The sequence below is a fragment of the Biomphalaria glabrata genome, chromosome 5, assembly GCF_947242115.1.
Source record: "Biomphalaria glabrata chromosome 5, xgBioGlab47.1, whole genome shotgun sequence".
Taxonomy (NCBI): domain Eukaryota; kingdom Metazoa; phylum Mollusca; class Gastropoda; family Planorbidae; genus Biomphalaria; species Biomphalaria glabrata.
Genome location: NC_074715.1, coordinates 47,538,094 through 47,554,612, shown reverse-complemented (window position 1 = coordinate 47,554,612; position 16,519 = coordinate 47,538,094). Strand labels below are relative to the sequence as shown.

Genomic DNA, 16,519 nt, shown 5'->3' with positions numbered 1-16,519 from the left:
ATTTTACGTCCCGAGAGACAATTTTTTTCCCTTTAAAACTTCTCACGTGACTGAAGAGGCCAATTCACAGGCGACAATTTTTAAAACCACATTTGATATAGGCCTATTTACAAATATATTTCTATTTATAGCGTTAGGCTACAAAATGAATTATTATAACTATGTATTTTCCGGTCACACAGAATCCCATATTACTGGAGGTAACTAAAAGATTTCCCAGACATATACGTTTCAATTCCATTAAAATCTTTTGCAAAACAATAAAAAAAAAACAAGAAACAAGCAGAGAACGCTTTGGGCTAAACAACGATGGTACAACAAAAAGTAAAACTGGCGTTTATTTGGCACACACGAGGGTGAGGAGGCCAAAGGTTAGGGTTAGCCTCTAAACAAAGTGTTAAGCATGCATCTAAACATGAGCTTCCGGTCGTGGGAAGAAAACTAATACAACAGGGTTATCGACATCTGACTACAGAAACTAGACGACCTGTTGCCCTAATAACTGCTATCCACTGATGTGTATTCACAGCAAATGCAATTTTTTTTGTATTTCAGTCTAAAATAAGTCAATCTAAGTGCCGTGGAGTTGTGAAGGTAATCCTAGAAATATGCACCCCGCCCCCCCTCCCCTTTTGAATGTGATGTTAACATTTAGCAACAGACACACACAAACATCTAAAAACATATACATAGCTTTAATAAGTGCCACTAGTAGCAGTATTCGCTCACTGCGTTTCAAAAGTCAGCCATGGTTACTGTAGAATTATTTGTTTCATTTCAGTTTAAAGGCGACAGTTATGTAGTGAGACTTTTTTTTTCTCCAGACAATTATAATGTTGACCTTTTTTTTTCAATACCTACTATAGTACTAATAACCCACACTTTCGTCATAGTAAAAAATGAACGATTTCAATAATTTATTTTGACAATAGCAATGTCCTATCAAGCTGAAATTTCGCACAGAAACTGCGTCACAACACCTTCTATTTACATTTTTAGAAAAATCACTTTAGTAATTAATGAATTAATTTTACAAAAAATATTTATCGTTAAAGACCAAGTGTTCCATCGGTTGGACTCAGGGGAAACTAACATTATATTAATTTTTTCTTACTACTGATTATCAGTAATATTCCTTTTGCGTATGGCCCCCCCCCCCATGCAAAAGTAAGACACGATCAATTTATGAAACATATAATACTATTTACTATATTAGCTGAGCATAAAGTACTAATTGATTTTTTTTTAAAATATGTTACTTACAGTATATATCTATTCGAGGCGGTCGGCATGAATCAAATATTCCTTTATATTTTTTTCAATATTTAATAATTGTATAGTGCATATAGTATAAAGAGGATGTAGATAAACATAGTTCGGTTACTAAGTTTGATAGATACAAAAAAATATACCTAAGCTATTAAGAAACATTACGATATAATTAGAATAGATAAGATCTACTAAACATTTTACCCTCAACATTTCAAGACATAGTACCAGCTGCACTAGACTAACTAAACGTAAGTTATTTGACTACTGAGTATTTAACTCACTAGACCTAGATAAACTCACCTGGTGTACAAAGTCCAGGGGAGACTACCTAGCGAGATAAAGAAATTAGATTAGTCAACCTTTTTTTTTTTAACCGAAGCATCTTCCATTAGGAATAACTTAATTCTTCAGAAAATGTATATAATTATGTTCAACGAGCTACAGATGCGCGTGTTCTGTTCTAATTAAAGACGATCTGGGGATTATACATATGTGTAGACATAGTTCTGTAGTCGGTGAGGTCTTTACCCGTTTTTAGACACAATCATATTGTATAATGCAATGTCTCCCAAACGGTATTGCAGGTGCTACCAGAGCTCAAAACACAAAGTCACTACTTCACTTAATTTATCTAAAATAAAAATAAGCAAAGTGTTCCGGGCTTTTTCAGTGCACGGACCAAAGGTTTGGAACTCACTCCCCATTGATCTCAGACAGACAACATGCTACACCACTTTTAAGAAGAACATTAAGACCTACTTGTTTAATACTTTTTTTTAGATTAGTTTTTGAATAGTACTGTGGTGTTTGTGTTTGTAATGTTATTACAGCGCCTTGAGCCTACATTTTGTTTATTAACAGCGCTTTATAAATAAAATTATTATTATTATCATAAATACTCCGTTAGAGAAAAAAGTTTGGGAAACACTGTTGTAGTGAACAAGATAGGATGCGAAACAATTCTTTACCACTGAGTGAACTAGCTGAACACTCATCTCATTGCCCAACAGTAGAGTCAGCCTATTTTTTTTTGTTTCGCATTACAAGTCTGTCTTCAAATAATAATAATAAAACAACGAATAACTCCCCACTCATGAAATGATAAGTGATGCATCGGAGAGGAGCAGAGGATAAGAGACAAAAAAGATCACATAGGGAAGAATGACATGAGAGCGTTGCCAGGTGCCATGCCACTTATCACCGTGTAGCCCCACAGAAAAAAAAAAAGCTATTCTGGAAACATTAAGAGAAGGACAGTCAATTAACCAGGGAGGTAGGAGGATCTAAGAAATAAACGGAATGACTACATGTAGGTCAACAAATGACGTTCTAGAAGTAGGTCAACAAATAAAGTTCTAGAAGTAGGTCAACAATTAAGATCTACAAGTAGGTGAACAAATAAAGTTCTACAAGTAGTCAACAAATAACGTTCTAGAAGTAGGTTAACAAATAAAGTTCCACAAGTAGGTCAACAATCAAGTTCTACAAGTAGGTCAACAAATAAAGTTCTACAAGTAGGTCAACAAATAAAGTTCTACAAGTAGTCAACAAATAACGTTCTAGAAGTAGGTTAACAAATAAAGTTCTAGAAGTAGGTCAACAAATAAAGTTCTAGAAGTAGTTCAACAAATAAAGTTGTAGAAGTAGTTTAACAAATAAAGTTCTAGAAGTAGGTCAACAAATAAAGTTCTACAAGTAGGTCAACAATTAAGATCTACAAGTAGGTCAACAAATAAAGTTCTACAAGTAGGCCTACATATAAAGTTCTACAAGTAGGTCAGCTAATAGATCTACAAATAGGTCAAGAAATAGTTCTACAACTAGGTCACTTCCAATTTCAGATCGTATATCCTATATAATACAGACGTTACTTCAAAAAAGAAGATGATTACGTCCTACGCGTCATGCATATAGTCATGCATATTAACCAATGACCTAAATTCTGCCAAGTCATTGGTTTTCCTGGCTAGCTCAGGCAACCCATTTTATGCTCTAATAGCGCTAGAGAAGATGTCACATGAAAATGTCTTTATTTGGTAATAATCTATTTCATTCGTAAAAAGTGTTTATTTTGAAATATATATAGGGCCTATTTTTAAAATGTTTCCCAACTTCTCTTCTATCCCTTCGTCTTGCTGCACTCCTATGAGAAAAAAAGCATTTGTACAAATTTGTCCTAGCATATGGAACGAGGAATGTGCCTTTATCTTTGTGTCTTTCTGTGTCTTGCGATCTATAGGGCAGATGATCTAAAGGCCATCTGTTTCTGTGGCCCACGGTTAACCAGGGTGACATGTGGCCAGCACAACGACCAACCGCCTATACTTTTCCCCAACTAACGTTAGTACCCATTAGAGCTGGGTGGACTCAGAGGTGCCCCAATGATCCCGAAACTAAAAATCCCAGTCTTCACCAGGACTGGCAACCCGGGATTACTCGGTTCGGAGTCCAAGCGCTCTACCACTCAGCCACCTCGCCTCATTCAATCAAAACATACTAGTTAAAATGTATCAATCAACATACTAGTTAAAATGTATCAATCAACATACTAGTTGAAAGTGGAAATTTTTATGTTGACTTTTTTTTTATCATAGACAGCCAACCACTGAATACTTTTAGAAAGAGGAGAAAAAACAACAAAACTAAATGTATGATACCAATGATAATCAAAGATACTCTTTTTTTCATCTTCAAGATTGTACCGCCACGACCTTCATCCCCAATCATTAGTCACGTAACACTAACAGAATGCTAGCCAGTCTGTCCGAGAAAATGCGTGAAAGTAAGCAAGCCCACTAAGTCGACAAACTAAGGCACTCACGCCACTTCACGTTAGAAACCAAACGATAACTAAATATTGACTTCGTAAACAGAACAAAATTACCCACAATTCAAGAGAGAAAGTATTTAGTAGCTTGTAGTTTATCTAAATTAATTTTCTGAAGCAATATTTTTCTTATCTTATCTTATATAATACAGACGTTACTTCAAAAAAGAAGATGATTACGTCCTACGCGTCATGCATTTAGTCATGCATATTAACCAATGACTTAAATTCTGCCAAGTCACTGGTTTTCCTGGCTAGCTCAGGCAACCCATTCCATGCTCTAATAGCACTAGGGAAGAAGGAGTATTTGTACAAATTGGTCCTAGCATATGGGACGAGGAATGTACCTTTATCTTTGTGTCTTTCAGAGTATTTTATTAAATTTTGTTTTTGTATTTGAAGATTATGGTTCAGTGTTTTATGTATGATTGCTACTTTACTTTTGAGCCTTCTGTCCTGAAGGCTTTCTAAATTTAGTGATTTTACTAAAGGTGTTACTCTAGTCAAATGTGAATATTCGTTTGTTATGAATCTCACTGCTCTATTTTGTGTCTGTTCCAGTTTCTTAATGTTTTCTTGAGTTGAGGGGTCCCAAACGGAGGATGCATATTCTATTATTGGCCTAACCAAGGTTAAGTAACATTTTAGTTTTATGTTCTTATTTGATTTATAGAAATTTCTTTTAATAAATCCTAATGCTTTGTTTGATTTTTTTGTAGTTTCATCAATATGTGGATTCCATGATAGTTTTTCATTTATTATAACACCTAGGTATTTTGCGTTTTTAGTCTGTGATACTGGTTTGCCATGAATAAGATAAGTGGAATTAATTTGTTTTAGTTTTTTTGTTACTCTTAACAACTGACATTTTTCTGGGTGGAAAGACATGCTCCAATTTGATTCCCATTTCTGTAATTCATCTAATTCTCTTTGTAAAATATCTGTGTCTTGTGTTGTTTTTATTGTTCCATATATTATGCAATCGTCTGCAAATAATCTGACTTTTGTTCCTGAACTAATGCAATTTGGTAAATCATTTATGTAAATTAAAAATAGTAGTGGACCCAAGACTGTACCTTGAGGTACACCTGAGTTTACTGTTATCGGTGTTGATTTAGAGCCATTTATTATTACAGTTTGTTCTCTCCCTATCAGAAAGTCTTTAATCCACTGATGCAGTGGACCATTAATGCCGAAATATTTTAATTTTTTAAGCAAACTATGGTGGTGAACTTTGTCAAAAGCCTTAGAAAAATCTAGTAAGATAGCATCTATTTGTTCACTATTATCTAAACCTTTTGAAAAATCATCAATTAGTCCTATTAGTTGTGTTTCACATGATCTATATTTCCTAAAGCCATGTTGGTATGGTGTGAGGACATTATGTTTGTCTAAGTGGTTTATGATGTTGCTACATATTATGTGTTCTAGGATTTTACATGTGATGCTGGTAAGTGATACTGGTCTGTAGTTCCCTGGGTCAGATTTTTCTCCTTTTTTAAATAGGGGGGTGACATTAGCTTCTTTCCAGTCCTTTGGTACTCTGCCCTGGTTAAGTGAAGCCTGAAAGAGTATTTTGAACACTGGGGCTAGCTCATTACTTAGTTCTTTGAGTAATCTAGCTGGAATACCATCAGGTCCAGAAGCTTTATTTGGTTTGGTGTTGGCTAATAGTTTTTGAATTCCATTTTCTTGTACTACTATATCTTCTATGTTGTCTGCTTGGTTCAAATTCAGTAATATGTCTTTGTCTCCTGGGGCTGAGAATGCTGATGCAAAGTATTTGTTTAGAATGTTTGCTTTAGTTTCATTATCATTATGTATTATGTTATGTTCATCTTTTAATGGCGCTACGCCTGTTGTTTCCATTTTCTTAGACTTAATGTATGACCATAGGTTTTTGTTGTTATCTTTAGATATTACATTGTTTATGTATTCACTCTGCAGCTGTCTGCTTACTTTTTGGGTTAAGTGTTTAATTTTTATATACTTTTTGTAAACTCTTTCTGCATTAGTTTCTTTAAATTTTCTATAGAGGTTTTCCTTCTGTTTACAAAGCTTCTTTAGTCTATTATTAAACCAGCATTTATTTATTTTCTGTTTTTATCTCCGTATCATTGTTACATCTGGAAAACTTTTTTCCCTAATAGTAACTATTAAAGAGGTTTTTGCAAAGCTTATATTAACTCCCTCTGTCTGTCTGGTAAAAAGTGTGTACACGTTATTTCTCCCACATCCAATCTCGGATCAAGCTGAAATTTTGCACAATTATCTCTTTTACCTGACAAAACAAGAATCAATTTAAAAAAAAAAGAAAAAACAATTAGTGAATGAATTATTAGTAACTAATTTTTTTGGTATCTAAAACAAGGGAATGACTGATAAGGCAAGTCTATACTATTAACCATAGATATATTTTATACTACTAAAACTGCCAATAAATCGGTTATAACAGTGATGTCAAATAAAGCAAAACAACCTTTAATTCTGTTAACTATCGAGACCTCCTTTCATAGCTGTAGCTATAAATATAATTCAAATTTAGCAAGACGAAGCCATACACATAGTCAAAAAGAGACACATACACAATGTACATACATATATGTCCAAATGAAGTCAGGCTAAAAAATGTGCAAAAAAAAATAAACACAGTTCTTGTTCATACTCATTCAAATGTACCAACGTGAGTTAGACGACTTGCCTTAGGTTACATCTAGATTCTAGCAAGAGAAACAGCTCACATCTAGATTCTAGCAAGAGAAACTGCTCACATCTAGATTCTAGCAAGAGAAACAGCTTATATCTAGATTCTAACAAGAGAAACAGCTTACATCTAGATTCTAGCAAGAGAAACAGCTTACATCTAGATTCTAGCATGAGAAACAGCTCACATCTAGATTCTAACAAGAGAAACAGCTTACATCTAGATTCTAGCAAGAGAAACAACTCACATCTAGATTCTAGCAAGAGAAACAACTCACATCTAGATTCTAGCAAGAGAAACAGCTCACATCTAGATTCTAACAAGAGAAACAACTAACATCTAGATTCTAGCAAGAGAAACAGCTTACATCTAGATTCTAGCAAGAGAAACAACTAACATCTAGATTCTAACAAGAGAAACAGCTCACATCTAGATTCTAGCAAGAGAAACAACTCACATCTAGATTCTAGCAAGAGAAACAGCTAACATCTAGATTCTAGCAAGAGAAACAGCTTACATCTAGATTCTAACAAGAGAAACAGCTTACATCTAGATTCTAGCAAGAGAAACAGCTTACATCTAGATTCTAGCATGAGAAACAGCTCACATCTAGATTCTAACAAGAGAAACAGCTTACATCTAGATTCTAGCAAGAGAAACAGCTTACATCTAGATTCTAGCATGAGAAACAGCTCACATCTAGATTCTAACAAGAGAAACAGCTTACATCTAGATTCTAGCAAGAGAAACAACTCACATCTAGATTCTAACAAGAGAAACAGCTTACATCTAGATTCTAGCAAGAGAAACAACTTACATCTAGATTCTAGCATGAGAAACAGCTCACATCTAGATTCTAACAAGAGAAACAGCTTACATCTAGATTCTAGCAAGAGAAACAACTCACATCTAGATTCTAACAAGAGAAACAGCTTACATCTAGATTCTAGCAAGAGAAACAACTAACATCTAGATTCTAACAAGAGAAACAGCTCACATCTAGATTCTAGCAAGAGAAACAACTCACATCTAGATTCTAGCAAGAGAAACAGCTAACATCTAGATTCTAGCAAGAGAAACAGCTTACATCTAGATTCTAACAAGAGAAACAGCTTACATCTAGAGTCTAACAAGAGAAACAGCTTACATCTAGATTCTAGCAAGAGAAACAGCTTACATCTAGATTCTAGCATGAGAAACAGCTCACATCTAGATTCTAACAAGAGAAACAGCTTACATCTAGATTCTAGCAAGAGAAACAACTCACATCTAGATTCTAACAAGAGAAACAGCTTACATCTAGATTCTAGCAAGAGAAACAACTTACATCTAGATTCTAGCATGAGAAACAGCTCACATCTAGATTCTAACAAGAGAAACAGCTTACATCTAGATTCTAGCAAGAGAAACAACTCACATCTAGATTCTAACAAGAGAAACAGCTTACATCTAGATTCTAGCAAGAGAAACAACTTACATCTAGATTCTAGCATGAGAAACAGCTCACATCTAGATTCTAACAAGAGAAACAGCTTACATCTAGATTCTAGCAAGAGAAACAACTCACATCTAGATTCTAGCAAGAGAAACAACTCACATCTAGATTCTAGCAAGAGAAACAGCTTACATCTAGATTCTAACAAGAGAAACAGCTCACATCTAGATTCTAACAAGAGAAACAACTCACATCTAGATTCTAGCAAGAGAAACAACTCACATCTAGATTCTAACAAGAGAAACAACTCACATCTAGATTCTAACAAGAGAAACAACTCACATCTAGATTCTAGCAAGAGAAACAACTCACATCTAGATTCTAACAAGAGAAACAACTCACATCTAGATTCTAACAAGAGAAACAAATCACATCTAGATTCTAGCAAGAGAAACAACTCACATCTAGATTCTAGCAAGAGAAACAACTCACATCTAGACTCTAGCAAGAGAAACAGCTTACATCTAGATTCTAACTAGAGAAACAGCTCACATCTAGATTCTAACAAGAGAAACAACTCACATCTAGATTCTAACAAGAGAAACAACTCACATCTAGATTCTAACAAGAGAAACAGCTTACATCTAGATTCTAACAAGAGAAACAACTCACATCTAGATTCTAACAAGAGAAACAACTCACATCTAGATTCTAGCAAGAGAAACAGCTTACGTCTAGATTCTAACAAGAGAAACAACTCACATCTAGATTCTAGCAAGAGAAACAGCTTACATCTAGATTCTAGCAAGAGAAACAGCTCACATCTAGATTCTAACAAGAGAAACAACTCACATCTAGATTCTAACAAGAGAAACAACTCACATCTAGATTCTAACAAGAGAAACAACTCACATCTAGATTCTAACAAGAGAAACAACTCACATCTAGATTCTAACAAGAGAAACAACTCACATCTAGATTCTAGCAAGAGAAACAGCTCACATCTAGATTCTAACAAGAGAAACAACTCACATCTAGATTCTAGCAAGAGAAACAACTCACATCTAGATTCTAACAAGAGAAACAACTCACATCTAGATTCTAGCAAGAGAAACAACTCACATCTAGATTCTAACAAGAGAAACAACTCACATCTAGATTCTAACAAGAGAAACAACTCACATCTAGATTCTAGCAAGAGAAACAACTCACATCTAGATTCTAGCAAGAGAAACAGCTTACATCTAGATTCTAGCAAGAGAAACAGCTTACATCTAGATTCTAACAAGAGAAACAACTCACATCTAGATTCTAGCAAGAGAAACAACTCACATCTAGATTCTAACAAGAGAAACAACTCACATCTAGATTCTAACAAGAGAAACAGCTCACATCTAGATTCTAACAAGAGAAACAGCTTACATCTAGATTCTAGCAAGAGAAACAACTCACATCTAGATTCTAACAAGAGAAACAACTCACATCTAGATTCTAACGAGAAATAACTCACATCTAGATTCTAGCAAGAGAAACAACTTACATCTAGATTCTAGCAAGAGAAACAACTCACATCTAGATTCTAACAAGAGAAACAGCTTACATCTAGATTCTAGCAAGAGAAACAACTCACATCTAGATTCTAACAAGAGAAACAACTCACATCTAGATTCTAACAAGAGAAACAACTCACATCTAGATTCTAGCAAGAGAAACAACTTACATCTAGATTCTAGCAAGAGAAACAACTCACATCTAGATTCTAGCAAGAGAAACAACTCACATCTAGATTCTAACAAGAGAAACAACTCACATCTAGATTCTAACAAGAGAAACAACTCACATCTAGATTCTAGCAAGAGAAACAACTCACATCTAGATTCTAACAAGAGAAACAACTCACATCTAGATTCTAGCAAGAGAAACAGCTTACATCTAGATTCTAACAAGAGAAACAACTCACATCTAGATTCTAGCAAGAGAAACAGCTTACATCTAGATTCTAACAAGAGAAAATGCTCACATCTAGATTCTAGCATGAGAAACAACTCACATCTAGATTCTAACAAGAGAAACAACTCACATATTCTAGCAAGAGAAACGTTTGAGAACCACTGATGTAATCTAGGAATATCCCTGAGAGTGAGTCAGGTACCAATTACTGTGATCAAAAAATGAGCCAGATGTAATCAATACTGGAATAAATCTCACGTGTCAGCCAGAGACCTCAAGCCATTGTTTCAGCAGGGACAAAACTGTGTTTCCCAGATCAATAGGACATGAGACATGGGAAAAAATGGCGCACTTATCAAGCTGATTGGGGGAACCACAGGTAATGGAACACGGCCTCATAAAAACATGGCGATCTGGGATTTTCAGACGAAGTCAATGATACAAGAAAGATCCGGTTTTTGTAGTGAGTCATTCTTTGCCTTTAAATACAAGTATATCTGTCGGACTTGACATGATTTTAAACAATGTAATTATGTCTTCCCTACTGACAATTTCAAACTGAGTCACTCTGTCAAAGTCAACGAATACAATTGTGTGAATAAAGATTTAGATTCTCTCTCACAATTTCTTTTGTATTGCAGTGCATCCGGTTCCATCTCCTTTGTGGAGGGTGTATCTGGAAGGTTTCCGTGCTGCCTTTTGGCGCTCCATAAACACAACTCAACTAGTCCCATTCCAATTTAAAATTTCTGATCTAAATCTAGCCCTCTTTTTGGCTACCAAAGCGGTTTATGAAAAATATAGATTCTAAATTATCTGGCGCAGCGACAATATTTTTTTTTAACCCTGATCCAACAAGCTTCAAAATTTCAGACTGGAGGCAACGATTCTATTTCTTTGTTCCAGTCATCATGGTCTGATACAACTTTGGCCGAGATGAAGTCAGCAGCCCTTTGTTTTTAGCACGATTCCAAGGTAAGGTAGAAAGATTAGGATCAGGTATTGCTGTAATATCTGTTCTGGAGTATGTTCGCATTCCCAGTTGTGGGTTGGTCACTAAACAACCTCTATACATCCTTAAATTTCTTCATATTTAAATCACTTTTTTAAAAAAAGGTTTTAGTGTCATCAAAACGGAGGAGCAGGTAGCGATCTTAAAGTATATGTACTGACCAGTCACGTGACTGTTACTCATGCTGCAGTATCCACAACGTGCCTTCTATTTCCCCCACATCTTAATACTAACCATCTTAATCCTAAGACCGAACATCTCTATCATGAGGAATGTCCATCCATCTCAGCAGCGCTACAACTCAGCAAGGATAATAACCTGCTTCAACACACCCTTCCATTTGGACCTTTCTAGAGCTTCTGAGTTTTACTCTGCACACAAGCGATTCATTGTAGGTGGTTCCTTGAGTCATCTGCCATATCATTGATACTGGCGTAATACTTCGCTGTCTCCCAGCCTGATGTGCATTTTTTAAAATTTCTGTCCCTAAAGACAAGATCTTTGTTAGTTCTATAGCTCAAGATTGTTGCAGCTTCATCGTCTAGTCATGTACAGATAGGTCGTCATTTTCTTATACGAATAACCATTGGAATGAATCCGACTTATGTCTACTTGATAACGACACTTGGCTTGCGTACTACTTTTTGTAGCGTAAGATTTGTTTGCGAAAATAATTACTGATTGCTCTGTTCAGTTGGAACTAACCAGGGCTAGAGAATGTAAAAAAAAAAAAAGCCACTTAAAAAAATCAGATCCGAGCATTGGAAAGCTTCAATTAACTTTAAGTTAATGTTTACCCCAAACACACACACACACTCACATTCTTGCACGTGAAGTTGAATGTCATAATACTGCGTTGGACCGTTGTGTTCCCATGTCTTGTAATGTTGACGATTGGGACGAGAAGAAGACGGCTTTTGTCAATACAGCTCAGTTCCCGTGCGTACTGTCCGGCGGCGGCTGTCGCTTTAGTTGACCCGTGGGCATAAAAAGAACATTGGACACCGGTGTTGTCCTTAAGTGATCCGTTTTGAAAGACCTAATAGTCAAACAGCATGTTTTTTTTTTTTTTTAAATACATTCACGCCCAGTTTGACTTTGTGCCCGACGTGACTTATAACTAGTGTGACGTTGTGCCCAATGTGACTTAAAACTAGTGTGACGTTGTGCCCAATGTGACTTAAAACTAGTGTGACGTTGTGCCCGACGTGACTTAAACTAGTGTGACGTTGCGCCCAATGTGACTTAAAACTAGTGTGACGTTGCGCCCAATGTGACTTAAAACTAGTGTGACATTGCGCCCAACGTGACTTAAAACTAGTGTGACGTTGTGCCCAATGTGACTTAAAACTAGTGTGACATTGCACCCAACGTGACTTAAAACTAGTGTGACGTTGTGCCCAATGTGACTTAATACTAGTGTGACGTTGTGCCCAACGTGACTTAATACTAGTGTGACGTTGTGCCCAATGTGATTTGAGCCCATTTTTTTGTTGTTGTTGTTTGCAAGTCGGGAAGAATAGATATTGCATTTCTCTTATGATGCCATTACTAAATGCATTAAACTACCACTAAGAGAGCTTATGAGTTTACCTAATTTTCTTTAACCATATATGGAGTGTGCCTGTGATGCCCTCAGATTGATACGACATTTTATTTTGACTTGTACAAAAAATACTGTAAAAAAAATAAGTGTGTATGACTATGCATAAAACTAGAAAAACACACTAAAAAAAAAAGTTTATATGAAGTGTATTGGTATCCGTCTCTAGCAGGCATATAATGAGATCTGTAATAGATCTTGACCAACAACACTAAATCTGCGCGATTAGAAATATTTTTACCGTTTTTGTTTAGCGCTATTTCATGCTTTTAAGTTTTCTCAATAAGCTATGATCCATGATCCTATCACTTATCTGGACCAGTTAGAAAAAATGGGTAAAAAGGAGGGGGGGGAGAGAAAGGCTTTTCTGGTATCTGGGTGAATTTTACCGTAATCGGTTTGTTAAAAGCATTTACAAAAACAAAGCGGGTGGGGGGGAGGGGGACGACTTGAATTCGGTTTCACGGCTCAAGCCTAGTGAGGTGCCTATGACTTTAGAAGATTGTAGAGTTACCTATTGTTATTTCAATTTTACTTAAAGTTGTGACCTATAAAGGGGACTAATTCAACTTATACCACCTTTTCAGTCAAGAACAAGTTCGAGATACCAAACAAAAAAATTAATTGCCATTAGTTAATTAATTAACTGGTTAATTTTTTTTATTCGTATGTTGTCAGGAAAAAAATAATAATTGTGCAAAATTTCAGCTTGATTCGAGTTTGGGTGTCGGAGAAATAGCGTGTACAAACTTTTTACCAGACAGACAAAGTGAATTGATACAAGCTTTCTAAAAAGAAAGTCGGGTAGAAGGACGTTCAACAACTTTTTTTTTCTTACAAAAAAAATCTTCTGGAAAAAAAACACACGAAATGTTCTTTCTTACAAACTTAGAGACCCACAGTCAACGTGCCCTGAAAACTATGGATTAGAGGAGGCAGAGAAATAGGATCAACTGGGAATTCCACGGAAAATGCAGCAGACATAAGGAAGACATGCTAGCCATACCAAGCAGAAGATGAAATCCTATCACTCTGGGAATCAGCAGACTCCAAGAACAGAAATGTGTCAGAAAGTACTTTACTGAAATAGTGTAGACTTATACTGAGCCTTTAGAGATGTCATTCGTTGACAATTTTACAGTAAATCTTCCCCGAAAAAGGACGAATGTCTAAATTAGGCTTTTAAATGTGTGGATATGATATAAAAGATTTTCAATGGCATCTCAAAGAAAGCACAAAAAAATAAAAATAAACTAAAAACAACTACCTCAATTTTCATTATAACAAGGAACCAGGAAAAAAACATAAGATTATTTATTTCTATATTTGATTAGTATTGTAAATTTAAGTCTTGAATAGTTGTAGACTTTAAAAAGTGATTTCTATCGTGAGAGAACAATCTCACAATTAAACATTGCACTATATCCAGAAGAAATGAAGAAGCTAAAAGTAACTAAAATAAATGAGAAATGGACAAGCTCTCGTCCGAACCACAAGAAAGATGATGCCCATTATCAACAAGATCAACGTCTAATCTTTCGACTCAGGACTGGAAGCTCAAAATTGGAACAAGTGAACTCTGCCCATGTGGAGTGTCGCCAGAGAAAGCTGACCATGTCCTTCAAAACTGTTCTCTTTACTATGAGGCCCGTATAAGACACTGGCCTCAAAATATCCCAATAGAAAGAAAACCATATGGAGAACTCCCTGATTTGGAAACCACTGCGCAGCTCATCTCATATATTGGTCTAGTCATCTGAACGCTCCAACATAAAAATGAGAACGAGGAAGAAGAAGATGTATTGTAAATTGAAGACTTTAATAGTTGTATACTTTAAAAAGTGATTTCCAGCGCTACAACATCTTTACTCTTCCACTGGATAAAAAAAAGGTTATAGCTAAACAAAATATTATCTCCCTTCTTCCAACAGTAATTTTTTATTTTTTTTATGATTCTAAATTTCTAAACACACACACACACACACACACACACACAAAGGTTAATGTAAGCCAGTTGTCAGAAGAGCTAACAATTTCAATCTGTCAGAGCATAAAATATAAGGGATCAATGACAATGAGTAATCAATAAATTCATCACTGTGGAAGGGTATAGCGACTCAATTGATTCTCAATAGTTTGTTGGACATGGGAGCAAAAGGAAGCTCATTAGTTCCATCAAAAATTCTGCATTTCCTAAAATTGACCAAATGAAAACCTGAAACCCTTTAGTCAACTTACTGAACTATGATTAAGCAGTCTGCTTATGGCGCTCTGTAAAAAAAAAAAGCAAAGATCTGAAAGTCATATCTGGTCAGAGCATGTTGGACAGAATAGAGATTTTTTTAAAAGTCTCTTTGTTGTGACTCAAAGAGTTTAAAACTACGCCTACTTTTTTCTTCTCTCACTATTAACTAAGCCGTCTAGGACCTAAAGTTATCATAGCCGCTTATTACAGTTCGCCTTAACCATATAATAATGCTAAAAAGTAAAATAGAATCGAACCTAAACCAAGCTGCTAGAATAGGGAGGCAGTGTAGAGACTAGTCCATTTAAATACAGACTAAATAAAAGTAGACGTAGTCCTAAAATATACAATTCTAAGCCTCTGAGAATTGTATAATTATATAAAAAAAAAACACACAAAAAAAAAACAACTAAAATCTAGATTTAGATTATAAAATAAGAATATTTTATCTTATCGTAGGCTACATTACAAACGTCTCTGTGTTCAACTACTGCTTGTCATAGATCAATCTTATAACATTATATTATTGTAGTAATAGTACCTAATAATAATAATAAATCAAGATTTAGATCTAGAGATCTAATCTTTAATCTTATTCTAGAATACTCTAAAAGTAGGCCCCTAATCTAGATCTAAATCAAGAGTATAAAAGGCGTAGTCTGTGCCTGTTCTAGAAAGCACTAGGAAGATTGTATACTTCAAATGACTTGGGAAATATGTCAACACAGGTGTGGAACTGTGTCACAGGCTCCGCGGTGTCACCGTGTGAGCGTGTCACTGTTGACAGTGTGTGCGGGTTACATGCTTAAAGCTAGTGATTGTCACAGAAAAGTAAATTTAAATTAACATTTCTTGACGATGAATGTATTTTTAATTACTAACGAACCTGATTCTGTTATCTCATAAATCCACAAACCAGAAGACAACGAACGAAGTCTTTACTTTGTAATCATCAGTGTGTCAAGTGGCAAGGTTTGTTTTGAGCACAAAGCAGTTTCCGGGCGCTATTTTTAATCTTCTGGGCAGGTGTTAAAAGAACGTTGTAGCCTTCTCTCTCTCTCTCTCTCTCTAGTCTAGTTATTACTAATGACATTGACAATAAAGAGAGAGAGAGAGAGAAAAAGAACAGTCATGGATTCTTTATTTGTGCCCCCAAGACAAGTGTTAAAATATAAAAGAAACCTATATTGTCCTGCTCAGTGGCGTAGCAGCCATGGTGTGTGTAGTGGACAATAACTAGCAAAAGAAAAAATTTGTTGACTAAGAATTTAAATGTTTCCAATTTTTACATAACTTTTACATTAAGCTGTTGTCTATTTATTGCTAATAGAATTGCTATATAATTATATTTATACTTAAATAGTCAATTTAGAGCTTCATCAAATAAAAACGTGTTACATAAGAGTAAATAAGCAATGCCAGTCTATTCTACTAGTCTACTATACACATTAAGCATGAATTAAGTTTGTTA

The 16,519-nt window shown here is 35.3% G+C and overlaps 1 protein-coding gene across 2 annotated transcripts in view; it reads right to left on the bottom strand.

Annotated features, from left to right (window-relative positions):
- Positions 1-16,064, bottom strand: part of LOC106060071 (protein FAM110B-like) — a 58,560-nt gene extending 42,496 nt beyond the window's left edge. Inside the window, exons 1-2 of one of the 2 annotated variants that reach the window (XM_056029596.1) lie at positions 15,935-16,032; positions 1,573-1,600 (exon numbers count right to left, since the gene is read on the bottom strand). The gene's annotated coding sequence lies outside the window, so the exon portion shown is untranslated. Of the gene's footprint in view, positions 1-1,572; positions 1,601-15,934 lie in introns of both variants that reach the window. The other variant, XM_056029595.1, reaches the window with a different exon arrangement.
- Positions 16,065-16,519: the final 455 nt, after the last annotated feature.